We start from the raw sequence: 19774 nt of genomic DNA on the forward strand, positions 1-19774 counted from the left end.
TTTGGAGAGTTGTTCTGGCGATTTCTGCATGGAGTTTCGTTTGCGTATTCATGCTCATCCTCTCCTATTTGGTTTCACCTACCTTACCCTCCCCTGTGTTCCACTCTGTTGTTTAGTGAGTGTATTTTGTATGATTGCAGTTTTCATTTATCCCTGTTTGTCTTCCCTTATCTCTCTGGTTAGTGTAATCCTATACACTTCGGCTTCACACTATCCTGGGTGGGAAAGGGAACAGATAAGGGTAAGTCAGGAGCATAGTAAGGCACGTGACCCCAGCATCTCCACCTTCTGGGAAAATCCGGTGGACAGGAACAGACTAGGACGCCCCCTAGCATGAGGGATTGGGAAGGAGCTCCTTTCCCCGAGAAATCCTGCAACAGTACCATGACAATAAGTGTTTGGGTCGCAGTGTTCAGTTTGGGCTGTGCCCGTATATGGTACACACAACCAGCACTAGGGGTGGGGACGAGGGTCCGCTCCCTATGCATGAGAAGCTGTAACTACAGAGCTCCCCGAAGACACTGCAGCTAAGCTGAGAGGTGGTAGGAACAGAAAGTTGAACAATAATGAGATTTTGTGTGACATGGAGAACATATAGTCATCTGTTGACTAGTGAGTATGCAGTGTAGTGACCTGAGATTGAGGTGGCAGCAGTCATAGGCCTGAACGAGGGAGTAATAGTTGTGTAGTGGGAGACATGATGCGATTGAGCTGTTGCTATGGGCTCCCATTAGATATTGCAATGGTCATGGTCTGAGCTGATACGGGCAAGCTGCAAGGCATTGCAGTTGAGGGAATCCAGTAAGAGATTGCTGGAAAAGTGTTTGAATGGTATACAATATGGAGTGTCAGAAAGTAAGAAAGGGACACCAGTGTGAGATAACAAAGCCCCTGTGTCACGGAGATTCTGGAAGGGACTGATAAGGACTGTGGAATATGCGGAGCAAAGTTTTCCAGACAGTCACCGAGGCCACGAGTGATGTAGTGAAGCAGAACTCCATGATTAGGTGATCAGCTCATACTGCAGATACCTACCGACTAAGGACAAGAGGAGATTCTGTTGGCCTCCATTGAGGTCAAGCATAAAGCCGTAAGCCCATAAGCATGTATATTGAAACTGACCTCCAAAAAAGAAACCTATAAGAGAGCATGCACTGTCATGGAAGGTGTCATGGAGTTGGTTGCTATAATGTTTAATACACATTGCACAATCTCTAGCAGCACCAAATCCATTGCGTTTTTTTGTTCTGGGAAAACAGGCATGGCGCCAGAACAGAAAACAATTGAACCCCATTATAGTATCTGCCATCCTGCTGCCACTGTTTGCGTTTGTTATTTAACAGATCTGTACTCCACAATAAACTTATTTCTCTGTTCCTAGAATGAAGCAGACTGTAGAAATACTGGTGTGAATAGAGACTAAGAGGTAAACCGAGAGGTATGTGATGTGGATATTAATATTGTTAATGTATCTAGATGGAATCATTTTATAATAATATTTATCTCAGTCCATTCTTATCCTAATAACTGTGAACTCTCTGCTATGTATAGAATCTCACATTCAGTATACTTCACATGGCGTTTATTAAAATTTGTCATTTTCAGAAGATATGTTGCCAAAGCCTTACAAACACTTTCATATTTTGTGTGAATTTTCTGAAATACAGACATTTGGGAAAAGAGCCAACAAAACAATGTGTCAGCTCTGTGCTGTAGTTGCATTAACCTTTTCATTTCCTGATCATTTATTCATGTATATGTTTTCCTATAGGTCTTTGTACATATAACATCACAGATTAAGCTACACGTAAAGGGAATTAAGCTATTCCATTCCTTTAGGAATCATTAGCATGATTAAAATCTATAAATAAAAATGTTAACCAGTACTTTGTGCTGACACAAACCTTTTCTGATTGCAGCACCAACATTAACAAAATAACAAAATTACAATAACAAAAATACTTAGAAATTATATAACTGTTAAATTAAACACATCTTGTCCTTACACAAAACCTGTAAAATAAGCATGGTCTCTCTCTCCTCAAAACACTTTTAGGGCTCATATCAATCTTGTTGTCACAATTCCCTGTTATTTACCATCTACTCTTTTTTGAGAGGGAGGTTTCTCTACATAAGTATTCTGCCAGCACCATAGGTCCTAAAAGTTCCTTTCACTTATTTCCCAGCATTAATTGAATCTGCAATTGTCTAATTTCTAGCCTGATCTGAACTGGAAAATCATTATTTTCACTGTATTCAGTTTGACAGACAGGATGGAAGGAGCAGAGAGCAAGTTCAGAGAAGAGCTACCAGGACGGTGAGCAGACTGCAAACTATGTCCTATGAGGAACGGTTAAAGGATTGGGAATGTTTAGCTTGCAAAAAAGAAGGCTAAGAGGAGACTTAATAGCCATCTACGAATGTCTGAAGAGAAGTCACAGTATAGAGGTATCATCCTTAGGCTGCGTGCCCACGAAGCATTTTCCAAGCGTTTATGCTGCCGAATTTACCCAGCGTAAACGCTTGGTAATCCGCCCCCCATGGTCCCCAATGACAAGCCGCAATGTCAATGCCCATGCTGCGGATTTTTCCGCAGCATTTATGCTGCGCTCAAAAATCCGCAGCATGTCCATTAATTTTGCGGACACGCAGCGTAATCGCTGCCATTGACTTGCATTGGACCGCGTGACATCCGCATCACTACATGTGGATAAGCGGATATCACACGGTTCAATGTGCGGATGGTACCCAGGCCTGGAGGAGAGGAGACTCTCTTCCAGACCTGGGTACCATAGAAACTGTAAAAAAAAGAATTTAAAATAAAAAATAAAGATTATACTTACCTTCCGATGTCCTCACGGTGTTTTGTCTGCTCCATCCAGTCTCTTGCATTGCTCGCGGTGTTGTGAAGGACCTGCCATGGCGTCATTGAGTAATGTGACCTGACACATAACTGAATGACGTCACCGCAGGTCCTTCACAACAGCGCGAGCAATGCAAGACACCGGACGGAGCAGACAAAACACCGGGAGGACACCGGAAGGTGAGTATAAGCTTTATTTTTTATTTTTTACCATTCTTATTCTTTTTTTTTTTTTTAACTAACTTGGTCACATTACTATAAATCCATGCCGGTCGCATGGATTTATATAGTGTGACCAAGTTGTCAAGCACTTTTCCAAGTGATGCTAAAATCGCTTGGAAAAGCGCTTGATAACACGCTTTCAGAAATGCATGCAAAAACGCTTGACCATCGCTTCTACCTGGCGGGAAAAACGCATGTAAAAACCGCATGGGTTTTTCCTGCCAGGGAGAAGCGTAAAAAATATGCAGCATTTCTGCATCGTGGGCACATAGCCTTATTCTCATTTGCACATGGAAGCAATGGAATGAAACTGAAAGGGAGAAGATACAGATTAGATATTAGAAAAAAACTTTTTTGACAGTGAGGTTGATCAATGAGTGGAGCAGGCTGCCACGAGAGGGGGTGAGTTCTCCTTCAATGGAAGCCTTAAAACAGAGGCTGGACAGACATCTGTCTGAGATGGTTTAGTGAATCCTGCTTTGAGCAGGGGTTTGAACACAATGAACCCGGAGGTCCCCTCCAACTCTATCATTCTATGATTCTATGAGAGGCAATAACCTGCCTCCACTTTCTGCAAACCATCTTGGCGTTTCTACTGCTGAAGAAGCATTACATTTTACAGGCAGTGGATACTCAGCAAATTACACAGAAGCAAAACTTCTGATGTCCAGCACATTGGAGCGATTTTTTTGGGGGAAAGACAATATCATTTTTTAGTGATTTGCAGATAGTCTATATATCACTTACAGTGCCTACAAGTAGTATTCAACCCCCTGCAGATTTAGCTGGTTTGATAAGATGCAAATAAGTTAGAGCCTTCAAACTGCAAACGAGAGTAGGTTTTATGAACAGAAGCATAAATCTTACAAACCAAAAAGTTATGTTGCTCAGTTGAATTTTATTAAATTTTAAACATAAAAGTGTGAGTCAATTATTATATAACCCCTATGTTTAATATTTTGTGGAATAACCCTTGTTTGCAATTACAGCTAATAATCGTCTTTTATAAGACCTGATCAGGCCGGCACAGGTCTGTGGAGTTATCTTGGCCCACTCCTCCATGCAGATCTTCTGCAAGTTATCTAGGTTCTTTGGGTGTCTCATGTGGACTTTATTCTTGAGCTCCTTCCACAAGTTTTCAATTGGGTTAAGGTCAGGAGACTGACTAGGCCACTCCAACACCTTGACTTTTTCCCTCTTGAACCAGGCCTTGGTTTTCTTGGCTGTGTGCTTTGGGTCGTTGTCTTGTTGGAAGATGAAATTACGACCCATCTTAAGATCCTTGATGGAGGAGCGGAGGTTCTTGGCCAAAATCTCCAGGTAGGCCGTGCTATCCATCTTCCCATGGATGCGGACCAGATGGCCAGGCCCCTTGGCTGAGAAACAGCCCCACAGCATGATGCTGCCACCACCATGCTTGACTGTAGGGATGGTATTCTTGGGGTCGTATGCAGTGCCATCCAGTCTCCAAACGTCACGTGTGTGGTTGGCACCAAAGATCTCGATCTTGGTCTCATCAGACCATAGAACCTTGAACCAGTCTGTCTCAGAGTCCTCCAAGTGATCATGAGCAAACTGTAGACGAGCCTTGACATGACGCTTTGAAAGTAAAGGTACCATACAGGCTCGTCTGGAACGGAGACCATTGCGGTGGAGTACGTTACTTATGGTATTGACTGAAACCAATGTCCTCACTGCCATGAGATCTTCCCGGAGCTCCTTCCTTGTTGTCCTTGGGTTAGCCTTGACTCTTCGGACAAGCCTGGCCTCGGCACGGGAGGACACTTTCAAAGGCTGTCCAGGCCGTGGAAGGCTAACAGTAGTTCCATAAGCCTTCCACTTACGGATGATGCTCCCAACAGTGGAGACAGGTAGGCCCAACTCCTTGGAAAGGGTTTTGTACCCCTTGCCAGCCTTGTGACCCTCCACGATCTTGTCTCTGATGGCCTTGGAATGCTCCTTTGTCTTTCCCATGTTGACCATGTCTGAGTGCTGTTCACAAGTTTGGGGAGGGTCTTAAATAGTCAGAAAAGGCTGGCAAAAGAGATCTTTAATCCACACATGTGAAGCTCATTATTCTTGGTGCCTGAACTACTTCTTAATACTTTAGGGGGACCAAACAGAATTCTTGTGGTTTGAGGGGTTGAATAATAAATGACACTCTGAATTAACTTTTAACGTTTTTAAAAAAAAAAAAAAAATTTGCTGCAGTGCATTTCCCACTTCCAGGCTGATCTACAGTACAAATGTCACAATGCCAAGTTAATTCCGCATGTGTCAACCAGCTAAATCTGCAGGGAGTTGAATACTACTTGTAGGCACTGTATAAGCCATCCAAAAACTCAATATTGTTTGAAAGTACCCATGTTTTACATTCAGAGTAGACTTCCGTTATTTGTGTTGGTGACACTTCCAATAAAGGGGTTCTCTGGGACTTTAACATTGATGGCCTATCCTTAAGATAGGTCATCAATGTTTGATTGGTGGAGGTGGAGGATACCCGGCACCCCCGCTCATCAGCTATTCCCAGTGTTGGCTGCGGTCAGAACGGCTCAGTTATGGACCTGCCCAGCACAGTTACGTCGAATGTATAATGGCCGTGGCCCAGTACTGCACATCCGCCTCCTATTCTAATCAATAGAGGGTGTATGTGCATTACCCGGAAGCAGCCACTATTCCGTTGATGGAGCTGTGTGGGGCAGCTCCATAACTGAGGGGTTCCAGCCAACACTAGGAACAACTGATCGGTGAGGATGCTGGGTGTCGCATCCCCACTGATCAGACATTGATGACTGTGGAGACACGGGGTCTCCCATGGGCATAATACTACACAGAAACACACGGTGAGGGCAAAACAGTGTAGCAATACTTTGTTGAACCACCAAACAGACAATAAACATATAGAACAATCCCAGCAAATACCCAAGATGGTGCAATTTAGAGTCTCACCCTTCTGCTGACTCGCCGGGATTAGAGCAGCTGCTACTTTGGGGTTTCCAGGGCCAACTATCCACACCAGTGGCACCCCACTTTTGATGGGCACCCACGGAGAGGAGGTAACGACAAGCTTAGGAAACTGACAGTCCATTGAGGTACGTGGCCAGTAGACCCGAGTGTCCCAACCTGGTTTCTCCGAACATATCCATAGAACCAGGTGACCGGAGGGACCCAACCTGGCTTTCTCCGAGCATATCCATGGGTTCCAGGTGACCGGAGGGTCACAACCTGGCTACCCGAACATCTCCATGGGACCAGGTGACTCCCAATCTGGTTTACCCAAATGTATCCATGGGTTCTGTGATAGTCAATGGAGCAGATCTGTATTCCCCCAGCCAGGGCTGTGGTCCCTTAAGCTGGCATCCTGTAGAATCCAAATCCGTGTCCCTCTTGATGGAGCCATGGTGTCCTATAGAGCTGTCCCTTAGAGCAGGGTTCCCCAACTCCAGTCCTCAAGGCCCACCAACAGGTCATGTTTTCAGGATTTCCTTAGTATTGCACAGGTGATGGAATTATTGCCTGTGCAGGTGATGCAATTATCACCTGTGTAATACTAAGGAAATCCTGAAAACATGACCTGTTGGTGGGCCTTGAGGACTGGAGTTGGGGAACCCTGCCTTAGAGTGTTCCTGGCTGTGGTTTTGTAAAGGATTCTTTGATACAGAAGCATATCCCTATAGTTCACAACTGTCCTTCGAGACATTATCCACAGTTCAGGAGGGAGGTGAGATGAGTTTAACTCTCATTGTTTGAGCATTTAATTGATCTGCATAGTTTCTTCACCTCTCTTTTTCAGGTCAACAAACTAGCTGGCTCGGTACAATATGTAATCAGCATATTAGCAAACATCATTGTTCCATGACCCTGCGTTCCTGTCATCCAGACAAAACAGACAATGAGTTACAACAAACATCAACTCAAGTGTCAACCGTCAGACAATATGACAAAGTCTCCTGACCTACTGAAAATAGACATCTGGATAATTAAGATTAAATTCTGTGTCATCACAATAACCCATCCTAAGGATAGGCTATCAGTAATAAAGTCCCGAATAATCCCTTCAATATCTGTCATTTGTGTTAGAGGACAGGTCCACACTTCCTTGAGGAAGTGCTCTGCCTTGGCCATAGTGTTTAGATGTAAGACTTCAACAATGACAATGTTTCTTTCAGCCAAATTATTTATAAAATGAGTAAAGAAAGATACTATGTACACGCGGGTTACTACGCCTTGTTTTAATATTTCAGATAACAGATGCAGACATTAAACAAACCATTTTTCATTCAATTTTCAGTAAAACAAAACTCTTTTTTGAAAAAAGGCCTGATCCATTAAGACAGGAAATAACAAAAGCAAACCCATTCAGTAGTTGTTGTATATAATATGCGGCAGTGAGTCGTCTTGAAGGCAGGATACCATTACACTTGAAGTGAGAAAGCCTCAGGACTTGCTTGAGGCTCCTTTTGTGCAATGGGCATTGTGAGCTGAGATTGCCTGAGGCTAAGCCTAGAGGTAGGTGAGTATTCAATCTTCATTGCCAACAAAGGGACACATTTTGTTATATATAATAATGATATTGTTATGGTAAATGGTTCAGTGTGACAGATTTTAAAAAAAGAAAATATCCTGTAGCAGCTCATTGTCTCTCATACACTAAAAAACACACAGAAAGAAAAAAAAATCTAATTGGTGCTACAATTTACAAATCAAGCTTTTCTCAATACTAACATTATTATTTGACTTATCAACAGAATGACTAGGGCAATATTGGAAATAATTCCACAAAAACTACTGACGCTAAGCGGTTTTATCAAAGTAAAATGGCGTGCCGTAATATACACATAACACTTTGACTGAGACCACAGCTATACAACAGTGGGTTTGATATGGAATCATGCAGACAGCCAAAGGTCACATCATTGTATGTGGCTTTAAAGGGAATCTGTCACCACTTTGGAGTTATCAGACCTCTACTATGGCCATACAGGGTATAGAAAAGTAAATTTATACATACCTGTATGGCCCATAGTAGAGGTCTCATTGCAGAGAAATCTGTTTTTAGAAACTCAGTTTTTCACAGGCTGGGGGACGGCAAGTAATCCCCGTCTATGTGCTTATTATTCCCCCAGATCCCCACCTATATGCTTAATTAACACATTCCCCCCTCCCCTCTTCGTCACAGGGCCCTGTGATGTGCAATGTGCCCCCTGACTACCCGAGCATGCACAGAGCGCCGCTCACATAGAGCGCGCTTTGCTTTATCCCGGCCCGTCTCTCCGTGCAGTGCGCCGCAGGGTTCTATTGTGCAGGCGCCGGGAAGTGACAATGACTTCGAGGATTTGGGGGAATAATAAGCACATAGGCGGGTATAGCGTGGCGTCCCCCGGATGCCAAGCCTGTACAAAATAGAGTTGATTAAAGCGCTTTTCTCTGCAATCAGACCTCTACTATGGGCCATACAGGTAAGTATAGATTTACTTTTCTATACCTCGTATGGCCATAGTAGAGGTCTGATAACTCCAAAGTGGTAACAGATTCCCTTTAAATATCAAATTATCAATTTGAATTTATCTTGCTATATTTGGTCAAACATTTAATTAATTCACCCCTAATGTAAAAGCTGAAGCTGCTTCTCTTTGGTGCAGCGTGTGATGTAGATGATACTACTTGCTATTGTGGCGCCCCTGAGGGTTCGGTCGCCACAGAGGTACTGCACCTCACCCAGAGGTGTGGTGTCTCCTTCTCTCAGGTAAGGAGGGAGTGCTGCCCGGAACCCCAACACCTGCATCCAACACTACACTGATCCAGGCCGGCAGGAAGGGCAAGATGCAATGTGTTTTCCTGCTGAGCCCTGTCCCTGGCTGGAGTGGGGGGAACCCAAAGGTAGGGGGAACCAGGTGTTGGGGTTGGCTGGAGGAAGCAGTTTACGGGAGCACTATAGAGTGAGATATATAAAGGGAATCCATCTTAGGGTGGCAGTGAGAACAGAAGGACAGTCAGTGACTGAAGTCAGTCAGGGGGCAGAGTCTCTTTAGGAGCTCTGCTCCACAAGTAGGGCCAAGTCCTAGAGGCCCAGGGGGGGAGCAGAGGAGTAGGCTCCGATTTGCAGAAGGGATCCCAGGGGGTACGGCGAGTGCAGGACGGCACCCGTACGCCCCGAATCTGTCAGAAGACAGAGGTATCGTAGGCCGCAAGAAGGGGACCGGCCCCTGGACCAGCCGTGTTACTCCAAGTCTCGGCTGGAAAAACCGGAGGCTTCTGGCTTTCATAGACCAGTTGCCGCAGCCTTATTCTAATCCCCGTGAGGGTCAAGCAGGTCCGGGAACTCCAGTAAGATAGGAGGGACTTCAGAGCACCCGAGCGGGATTGAGAGTGGGGAAGCGCAGGGCAGGAGGGAGAAGACCCAGCGTGAAGACGTCAGGTGCTCCTAATCTGCCTGAGGAACAGCTGAACCCCTGCCTGGTGAGCGCAGTGCGACACGGAGGCGGACACCCGTACAGTGTACCTGAGAACTTAAACAAGAACTGTGAGTAAAACTCGGATGACTGCACTGCACTGCCTCCATCAATTATTTCAGCTGCGCCATCTCTCTCCCTGCACTACAACGCCCAGCATTACCACCATCTGCACCTACACTGCCCCGGGGGCCCGCTCCACCTGTGGGGAGCAGAAACATCCCAGCTGCCATCCCATCACCCCCAGAGGTCTGCAGAAACACTGGTAATCCTTACCAGGTACCACAGGTGGCGTCACAAACTGTTTATTTATTTTATCCAAGTTCCAATCCCCTTTTTCAAGAGTGACCCCAGGGTACGGGCCTGGGAGCCGACCACCGCGACATCCCCAAAACCAGGTAAAGGCCCGGGTACCGAGTCGTCCCCATCCCCTGGGCGCGTCATACTCTTCCTTGGCGTCACGAACAGGATTCCGTGCCCGTTGCCACCGGGTACTGTGCACCTTAAAGAACTGTGTTATGTTACTGAAAGTGGCGCCCGCCCCAGAAGAACGGGCGCATTTTGTGCGTGATCAAAAACAACAATATGGAACCTCCCAGAATGGCGCCAAAAGCACACCCTGCCCCTTGCAACAGTGACTGTCCGCATAGATGTGTCCGTCAAGGCAGGGAGGACTTCACAAGGAGTGACTGACAGCAAGCTGCCATGGGACCGCCCCCGAAATGGGAGGGGAGGAAGAGAGAAGGAATGGAGACAGGGTGTGGCCTTAACAAATCTAGACAGACCGCATCGGGCAGCCAGCATGGACGGAAGCAAAGATCCAGCCTCCGCCTCTGGCCTGCAGCAACAAGCGACCCCCCTCACCCTGGAGGGGGAATCCTGTAAACTGTCCCCGGAGGATGCAGAATTCCTCCAAAGTGAGATCCTGGAGCTGAGCCAGCAGGTGGAATGGGCCCAGCAAGCAGCGTTCACCAGGTGGAGGGGCGAGCTGCTGGAGAAATTATCAGCACAGTGGTGGACAGCAGCGGATGCCATCAGCGGCACCCCAGCCCCGGTGGAGCCCGCTGAACACCAGGAGGCCGTGTGCAGCACAGGAGCAGGTAGGAAGAGATCGCCTGTCCCGGGAGCTGCAAGCGCCGACCTGCTCCTGGGCCTCCTACACCAGCACTCCCCGTACCCTGCCATGTACTCCCTGGAGCAGCTGCTCTGCCCGGAACCTCCAACCCCGGGCGCTGAGTCCAGGAACCTCCTGCTCGGTTCCCTCCCGGAGCCTCCACCTCCGGCACCCTAGTGGGTGTATGGCGCGCCGGCTTTTGATTGGTCCACCCGGTTGGAGGACCAGCAGCCGGAACCGCTACTCCCGACACCAGCGCCCCCGGTTGCCTGCCCCAGCGGAGTAGAATTTAATTGGGACAACCGGGGGGGACCTGATGGGGTTCCCACAGGAGACACAAGCCGAGGCCCTGCAGAGGACGGAGTTCTGCAGGCGCGAGCTCCAACAGCTGGAGAAGGAGCGGCACACCCGACTGGCACGCCGTGAGCAGTTAGAGGCCCGGAACAAGGTCGCAAAAGCTCAAGCCCGGCAGGCGGAATCTGCCCACCCCAGCCCCCGTGAAGAAGGACTGGTAGTAAAGTTCGACTTGAAGGCTGGGTGGGGCTTTATCCGCGATCCCAATTTCAGCAGGGATATTTTCGTGAACCGGCGGGATGTTGAGCCCGAGCTGGAACAGGGACATCCCGACCAGAACTTGTACCCCGGTGACCATGTCACTTACACTCGGCACCACGGGGAACGCGGGTGGTATGCCCTCAAGGTGTACCGCGTGATTGAGGAAGGAGAGGACACGCCCCCCGCACTTCTTAGCTGATGACCCGGCTGGGTCCTGCAAAAACCAAAAGTACCCCAGGCGGTGACCCCATTACTAAGTGCAGTAAGTGGGACTGAACATTGTGTATATAGTCAACCGTAAGGGTATATGAGTTTAAGAATGTTTTTCCTATTATGTGCATAATTACCCATCAGGGTATACAGACTTCAGGCTGAGGACTGTGAGCAGCCGAGAACTGATATTGTACATACTGTAGTTCTGCACTTCTTAAAGTGCTCTTTATTGGTTTTATAAGTGCAATCAAGTGACCTCAGAAGAAAAACCCGTTTGGCGTGGCGGAAGACGTGGTCCAGCACCATGATCACTTATGCCCTGCAGCCACGCCCAGGGCCTACGTTGAGGGTTTGCGGACGGGTCCCTCATGCTGCTTCTTTTGCACCTGCTTAAAAAGGAAAATGGACACCCGGTTACAGAATGCGCTGTAATCTGTTACAGAATGTTATTAAAAGTGTTTTATAGTGTAAAGATGATACCCTGTAACATTAAAGAGAAGTGCCTCCCATAAAGGGAAGAAATGTTTTTGTTACAATCTTATATGCGAATGCATTCTAAAAACTGCATGTCTAATATACCGTGTTTTGCTCAGTTCCAGCTCGCGGACGTGCTGTGTTTTACCAGGGGGGAGTGTGGCACCCCTGAGGGTTCGGTCGCCACAGAGGTACTGCACCTCACCCAGAGGTGTGGTGTCTCCTTCTCTCAGGTAAGGAGGGAGTGCAGCCCGGAGCCCCAACACCTGCACCCAACACTACACTACACTGCTCCAAGCCGGCAGGAAGGGCAAGATGCAATGTGTTTTCCTGCTGAGCCCTGTCCCTGGCTGGAGTGGGGGGAACCCAAAGGTAGGGGGAACCAGTAGTGGGTGTGGGTGGAGGAAGCAGTTTAGGGGAGCACCATAGAAGGAGGTATATAAAGGGAAGCCATCTTAGGGTGGCAGGGACAGTGCAGTAGAGGACAGTGAGTGAAGACAGTCTGGGAGTAGAGTCTCTTTAGGAGCTCTGCTCCACAAGTAGGGCCTAGTGCTAGAGGCCCAGGAGGGAAGCAGAGGAGTAGGCTCCGTTCTATCAAAGGGATCCCAGGGGGTACGGCGAGTGCAGGACGGCACCCGTACGCCCCGAATCTGTCAGAAGACAGAGGGATCGTAGGCCGCAAGAAGGGGACCGGCCCCTGGACCAGCCGTGTTACTTCAGGTCTCGGCTGGAAAAACCGGAGGCTTCTGGCTTTCATAGTTCAGTTGCCAAAGCCTCATTCCAATCACCGTGAGAGTCAAGCAGGTCCGGGAACTCCAGTTTGACAGGAGGGACTTCAGAGCACCCGAGCGAGGCTGTGAGTGGGGAAGCGCAGGGCAGGAGGGAGAAGACCCAGCGTGAAGTCGGTCTAGAGAGGAACATAAGGAAAGCGGGGTTCCGTCAGGTGCTCCTAACCTACCTGAGGAAGAGCTGAACCCCCGGCCTGGTGAACGCAGCGCGACGTGGGAGGCTGGCACCCGCGCAGTGTATCAGTGGAACGCACATGAGAACTGTGAGTAAAGACTCGGATGACTGCACCGCACTGCCTCCGTCCATTATTTCAGCTGCGTCATCTTTCCCCCTGCACTACAATGCCCAGCGCAACCAACAATATCTACACTGCCCTGGAGCTAGCTCTTCCTGTGGAGAGCCACACCATCCCTGCTGCAGTAACATCAGCTCCAGAGGACTTCTCCACAGCGGTGGCTCCCTTTGGCCGCATTCCACAGGTTGCGTCACAAACTTTATAAATCCCCTATAAATAAATAATTCCCCCTTTTTATTGACCGCCCTGGGTCACGGACCAAGCCAGCCACCGTGATATCCCCCACCAGCATCCATAGAGGCCCGGCTGCCGAGTACCCCACGGCCCAGGGGGCGCGTCACTAGGATACTATACTTTTCCGCCTTATTTGATGCGTTTGTGGTCCAGATGTGAAGCCGCATTTTTAATGTGTTTTTATAGTACAGAAAAGCTTTGATTCTGCACTTAAAAAAGTAACTTCAGTTTTTTTCATGCATTTTTTTAGGCTCCACACAGAAGTCTCTAGAGAAAAAAAAATCATCAAAACCACACCGTTCCACAGCCTCTTTAGCTGCATAGTGGGCGTAATTTTCATGAAATCACATCCGCTTTGCTTGGACAGTTAAACACAGGCGAAAAAAAAAGCAGCAGAAAATATGCAGCATTTACACTATATGTGAACATGGACTAAATTTCCAAGCAAAGTGGATGTAATTTCATCAAATCTTAGCCCTCATTGTGCCTAAAGACACTGCTGAACTGTGCGGTTTTGGTGCTTTTTTTCTCTATATGCTTCTATTTGGAGCTTGAAAAAAACGCAAGGAAAAAAAATGCTGTTGCATTTTTAAGCATAGAATCAAATCTTTTCTGTATTATTAAAAAAGTGTTAAAAATACGGATTCACATCTGCAACAAAAACGTGTCAAATATCAGGGAAAATGCATTAAATAAATGCAACAAACACGCAATAATCAGAGAAGATTGTTATTATGTCATGTGGTGAGGACTTATGCAGAAAATGTGCAGACAAAAAGCAGTAGAAAAAACACAGCATTTACGCTATGGGTGAACACGGCCTCAGCGTCACATTTTTATTACATTTATTTATGGGTTTAATACAAAACAATATCAATTACGCAATTTTTTACGCCATTTACCAATCCTCGTAAATAATCTAATCATTGTGTTGTGTGGGCCCATGGCTCAATAGGTTTAGCTCCTGCTTATAACATTAAAGGTTGTAGGTTCGAGTCCTGAGGAAACTCACAAAAAATAAAAAATGACATTTTTGAAGTTGCTTTTTATTATTTTTAGTAGTTTTGTAGGAACAAAAAAACTGACTTTTTCTTCATCTCTAGTATACAGAGAACATAGAAATACACTGTTATACAATGTATTTCTATGTACATGTACAATCTGCTTCTAGGTTCACTGCCTGCAATACCGGTCAAGATTACCAAATTCTCCCATATTTATCATTATGGGCTTTGGCTACTAGGCAGAACTCCTGCCTGCAAACATGAAGATGTGAGTTCAAGCTCTAGGGAAACTAATCACAGAAAAAGTGAATAGTATAATTTAATTGATATCTGTGCAGAGAGCTACAGCCCTGCCACCTGAGGAGGATGAACAATGACAATGTGGGAGAGAAGTGAGAATGAGAAGCTGGGACTGAGCCCTCAAATCGAGACAGTCCCACTGAATCCAGGTTGGGAGCTATGCATTAGGTGATCCATTTTAAGTATTCCATCATTCATTATGAATTGAACTCAACATTCTTATGAATTAAGTGCTGCATGTCTTTATTGTGCACTAGCACTTTATTTGTTAAATTTATACATTTATATTTTTGCACTCTGCACTTTCTTTGACTACCATATTTATAGGTAGGGATATCAAGAACCAAGCACTTTTTCATCACTAACAAGCTCAATATTATCTTCTATTTGATGGATGGAAAGATCTGTAATTTTTATCGTAGGTACACTTCAACTGTGAGAGACAGAAGCTTAAAAAAAATTGAAAATCACATTGTATGATGTTTACATAATTAATTTGCATTTTATTGTATGAAATAAGTATTAGATACAATAAAGAAACAAAACTTAATATTTGGTATTGAAACCTTTGTTTGCAATTACAGAGGTCAAACGTTTCCTCTAGTTCTTGATCAAGTTTGCACACTCTGCAGCAGAGATTTTGGCCCACTCTTCCATACATATTTACTCCAGATCTCTCAGGTTTTCGGGCTGTCCTGGACAACATTGAGTTTCAGCTTCCTCCAAAGACTTTCTTTTGGATTCAGGTATGGAGACTGGCTAGGCCACTCCAGAACCTTAAAATGCTTCTTACGGAGCCACTTCTTAGTTGCCCTGGCTGTGTGTTTCGGCTCATTGTCATGCTGGAAGACCCAGCAACAACCCATCTTCAATGCTCTTACTGAGGGAAGGAGGTTGTTGGGCAAAATCTCGTGAAACATGACCCAATCCATCCTTCCTTCAATACGGTACAGTTGTCCTGTCCCCTTTGCAGAAAAGCACACCCAAAGTATGATGTTTTCCCCCACCATGCTTCATGGTTGGGACGATGTTCTTGGGGTTGTACTCATCCATCTTCTTCCTCCAAACACGGCGATTGGAGTTGATACCAAAAAGTTCTATTTTGGTCTCATCTGACCACATGACCTTCTCCCATGCCTCCTGTGAATTATTCAGATGGTCATTAGCGAACTTCAAACGGCCTGGATATGTGCTGGCATGAGCAGGGGAACTTTGTTGCCCTGCAGAATTGTAATCTACGACGGCATAGAGTGTTACTAACGGTAATGTTTGAGACGGTGGTCCCATCTCTCTTCAGGTCATTGAGCAGGTTCTCTCATGTAGTTTTGGGCTGATTCCTGATCTTTCTCAGAATAATCCTTACCCCATGAGGCAAGATCTTGCATGGAGAACCAGTTCGAGGAAGATTGACAGTCATTTTGTGTTTCTTCCATTTTATAATAATTGTGCCAACAGTTGTTGCCTTCTCACCAATCTGCTTGCCTATTTTCCTGTAGCCCATCCTAGCCTTCTGCAGGTCTGCAATTTTGTCCCTGGTGTCCTTAAACAGCTCTTTGACCTTGGCCATGGTGGAGAGATTGGAGTGTGATTGATTGAGTGTGTGGACAGGTGTCTTTTATACAGGTAACGAGTTCAAACAGGTGCAATTAACACAATTAATGAGGGCTTCTTAAAGAAAAACTAACAGGTCTGTGAGAGCCAGAATTCTTTCTGGTTGTTAGGTGATCAAATACTTATTTCATTCAATAAAATGCAATTTAATTATTTAAAAATCATACAATGTGATATTCTGTTTTTTATTTTTAGATTCTGTCTCTCACAGTTGAAGGGTACGTACAATAAATATTACAGACCTCTCCATTCTTTGCAGCACGGTGGCTCAGTGGTTAGCACTGCAGCCTTGCAGCACTGGGGTCCTAGGTTCAAATCCCACCAAGGACAACATCTGCAAGTTTGTATGTTCTCCCCTTGTTTGTGTGGGTTTCCTCCCACACTCGAAAGACATACTGATAGTGAATGTAGATTATGAGTCCCAATGGGGACAGTGCCCATAATGTCTGAATTTTAAAGCACTGTGGAATATGTTGGCGCTATATTAATAAAAAGATTATTATTTGTAGGTGGGAAAACTTGCAATATCGGCAGTGTATCAAATATTTATTTTCTCCACTATATATTGACAGAGGAGTACAGTTCAGGCCCATAAATTTAAATAATTACTTTGTGCCTTTGTTGATTGCTTGCCGATGTAATTAATCTTCAACATTTGAATGGCAAATGATGATGAAAATAAAAATCCATATTTCGAAAAAGGAATCTGTCAGTAGAGTCAACCTTTGTAAGTTGTCTATATGGGCATGATGAGATTAGAAACATTGCTCAATGGAGTGTATCACACATGATTGGATAAGCTACATGGCTATGTGGACTGTATAGCACATCGTATCACACATGATAGGATTAGATACATAGCTCATTGATAATTACTGTGATCTGAGCAGAGCTGTAATTTCATTGCAGTGCTCAGATCACAGTAATTACCAGTTAACACTCACCAGGTGTGGGCACCTGTGCTGTTCACATGAAACCCTTCTCCATTTCGGCCTTCAAAGTTCTCATTTGAATATTTCCTACTACCACCAAGATCTTACTGCTTACTTACCTACTTACTGCTGGATGAAACCACAGCTACAGCACTGGTGTCTGGACCTGAAGATCACTCATCAGTAACTATAGTGATCTGAACGGAGCTGTCATGTCATTGCGGTGCTCAGATCACAGTAGTTAACTGTTAGCACGGGTCTGTGGCGGTGACTTCATCCATGGGTGATCACTGGATAAAGACACAGCCACAGCGATGGTGCCTGAACCTGTGTTCATTGATAATTACTGATCTAAGCAATGACATAATGGCTTCACTCAATTGCAAATGACAGAGGGAAACTATAAGCCAGCGCAGAGTGATAGGTTACAATAAAACAGCACCAGGCTTCACCAACAGCTGTGAATTGGGCAGCCCAGTTCACAGCTGACGTGGCAAAAGTATAAGAGATAGGGTCAGACACTGACTATAGTATCCTATGGGCTGGGGCTGCTTTATTTGCTACGTGTAAGTGTTGTGTCCTGACACACACCAAATAAGAATGACGGCCCTCATTAGCGGAGTTAAAAATATATATTTATTGTAGCATAGCTGGGAAGGACAGGGTTAAATCCCAGCTCTGCAGGTCTTGATTAGGAGTTCACCTGTAGTATTTTTGCTAAAAAACAGGGAGTGGGTTTAGTACGCGTCAGTCATGTTGTTGCTGGTGAGCCAGTCAGTCTACTTGATGTTGAGCAGAGTCGAGTGTGCTGTTGGTGGATATCCAGCCAAAATATGAGCTGTAGCTGGAAGAGAGACATGCCAGAGTCTCTCTCTAAATGGAGACTGCATGGGTCAGCTAGGAAAGCTGAGCTGTCTGTGTGTTGGAGCTGCAGAGAAATGTGTGGAAGCTGCTACCTGTTCAGTGTGAACTGTAGCCGGAGTTGAATACTTCTGTTTGGTGTTGGAGTCTGCTGGGGCTCGGGCTGAAGGAAATACAGAGACTGGTGTGATCGTGCCTCTCTTTGCTCCGGGAGAAAGAACTGTAACCTGTTTGGGTGAGCCCACACTGACTTATGTGACCTGCTAAATGAACTGTTTATTTGCTGGTACACCTTAGTGCCCAGAAGAGGCTGTTTTGGTTTTGAATCCCTTGGAGTTTTATGAAAACAATAAAACTGTACGTTTGGACCAAACTGCCTTGCCTGTATGAATGCTACCTAATACCCACCTGACAGCGTGAATCCCTACAATATAAAAACATTAAACCATTAAATTTGCTAAACTTTTTAATGAACTCCAATCTTAAAAAAAATCATGACACTTTTCCTTTAAGTTCATTGGGGTTTGGGGGTATTCAATTATACATAGCTCTCTTCAGGTCTCACCACAGAATTTCAATAACATCGAAAGTTGTCTGGGACATTGCAACAACTTGATTTATTTTTTTTAGCCATCTTGACATAGATTTGCGTGTATGCTTGGTATCATTGTCCTTTTGCATGACATCATTGCATGCCAAGTTTTTGCCTTCTAGAAAGAGGGCCTCACATTTTACCCTAGAATACTTGGGTTTACAGAAGAGTTCATGGTCGCCTCAATGACTACAAGTGCCCAGGTGCTGAGGATAAAAAACAAGCCTAAATCATCATCCTTCTAACACTATCCTTGAGAGCTGGTATGAGGTGTTGTGCTGATATGCTGTGCTTGGTCTTGTCTTTCAAAAGGACACTGTTCCAGAAGTCTTTTGGTTTTTTCAGATGCAACTTTGGAAACGTTAGCGGGTTGCCATGCGTCCTGGCAACCCTTCCCAACAAGCCATACATACCCAGTCCTTATCTAATTATACTGTAATGAACTTTGACATTTAACAAACTAATTGAGGCCTTTAGAGTCTGATCTGTAGCTTTTGTATTTTTTGCAATTTCTCTGAGAATTGCACGGTCTGACCTTTGAGTGAATTTGCTGGGATATTTACTTCTGGGTAGATTGCCCTAAATGTTTTCCACTTGTGAATAGTGTTTCTCACTGTACAATGAAAGACTCCAAATTTTTTGGTAATAGCTTTATAAAACTTCCAGATTTATGGGCAGCATAAATTGTATTATATTCACACACACACCTAAATGCTCCAGACGAGTAAACTGTCAAAATGTCGGCTGTTATAGAGGTTGTCACATTTGCTGATGACCAATTAGTCAAGAGCATTTGCTTAGCAGTACCTGGCTGTTATTTACCCTCTTAATCCCTACGGAAGCAGTGCCATCATATCATCATGCCATCATAACCCCTTTACTCAGAAAGCCATACCTGGACCAGAACTGCACTGTTAACTACAGACCGGTCTCTAATGTTCCCTTCATCTCTAAACTCCTGAAACGCTTGGTCCACTCCCATCTAATCTGCTATATGTCAGATAACTCTCTTCTCGACCCTTTACAATCCAGTTTCTGCTCCTCACACTCTACCGAAACTGCCCTCACTAAAGTCTCCAATGATCTACTAACAACTAAATCTAATGGTCGCTGCTCCCTGCTGATTCTCCTGGATCTCTCTGCAGCATTTGACACTGTGGATCACCAGCTCCTCTTCACTATGCTCTGCTCTATAGGCCTTAAGGACACCGCTCTCTCCTGGTTCTCCTCCTATCTCTCTGACCGCTCCTTCACTGTATCTTT

The sequence above is a fragment of the Phyllobates terribilis genome, unplaced genomic scaffold (genome assembly GCF_046119375.1).
Source record: "Phyllobates terribilis strain yellow unplaced genomic scaffold, ASM4611937v1 Scaffold_2__4_contigs__length_985480577, whole genome shotgun sequence".
Taxonomy (NCBI): Eukaryota; Metazoa; Chordata; class Amphibia; order Anura; family Dendrobatidae; genus Phyllobates; species Phyllobates terribilis.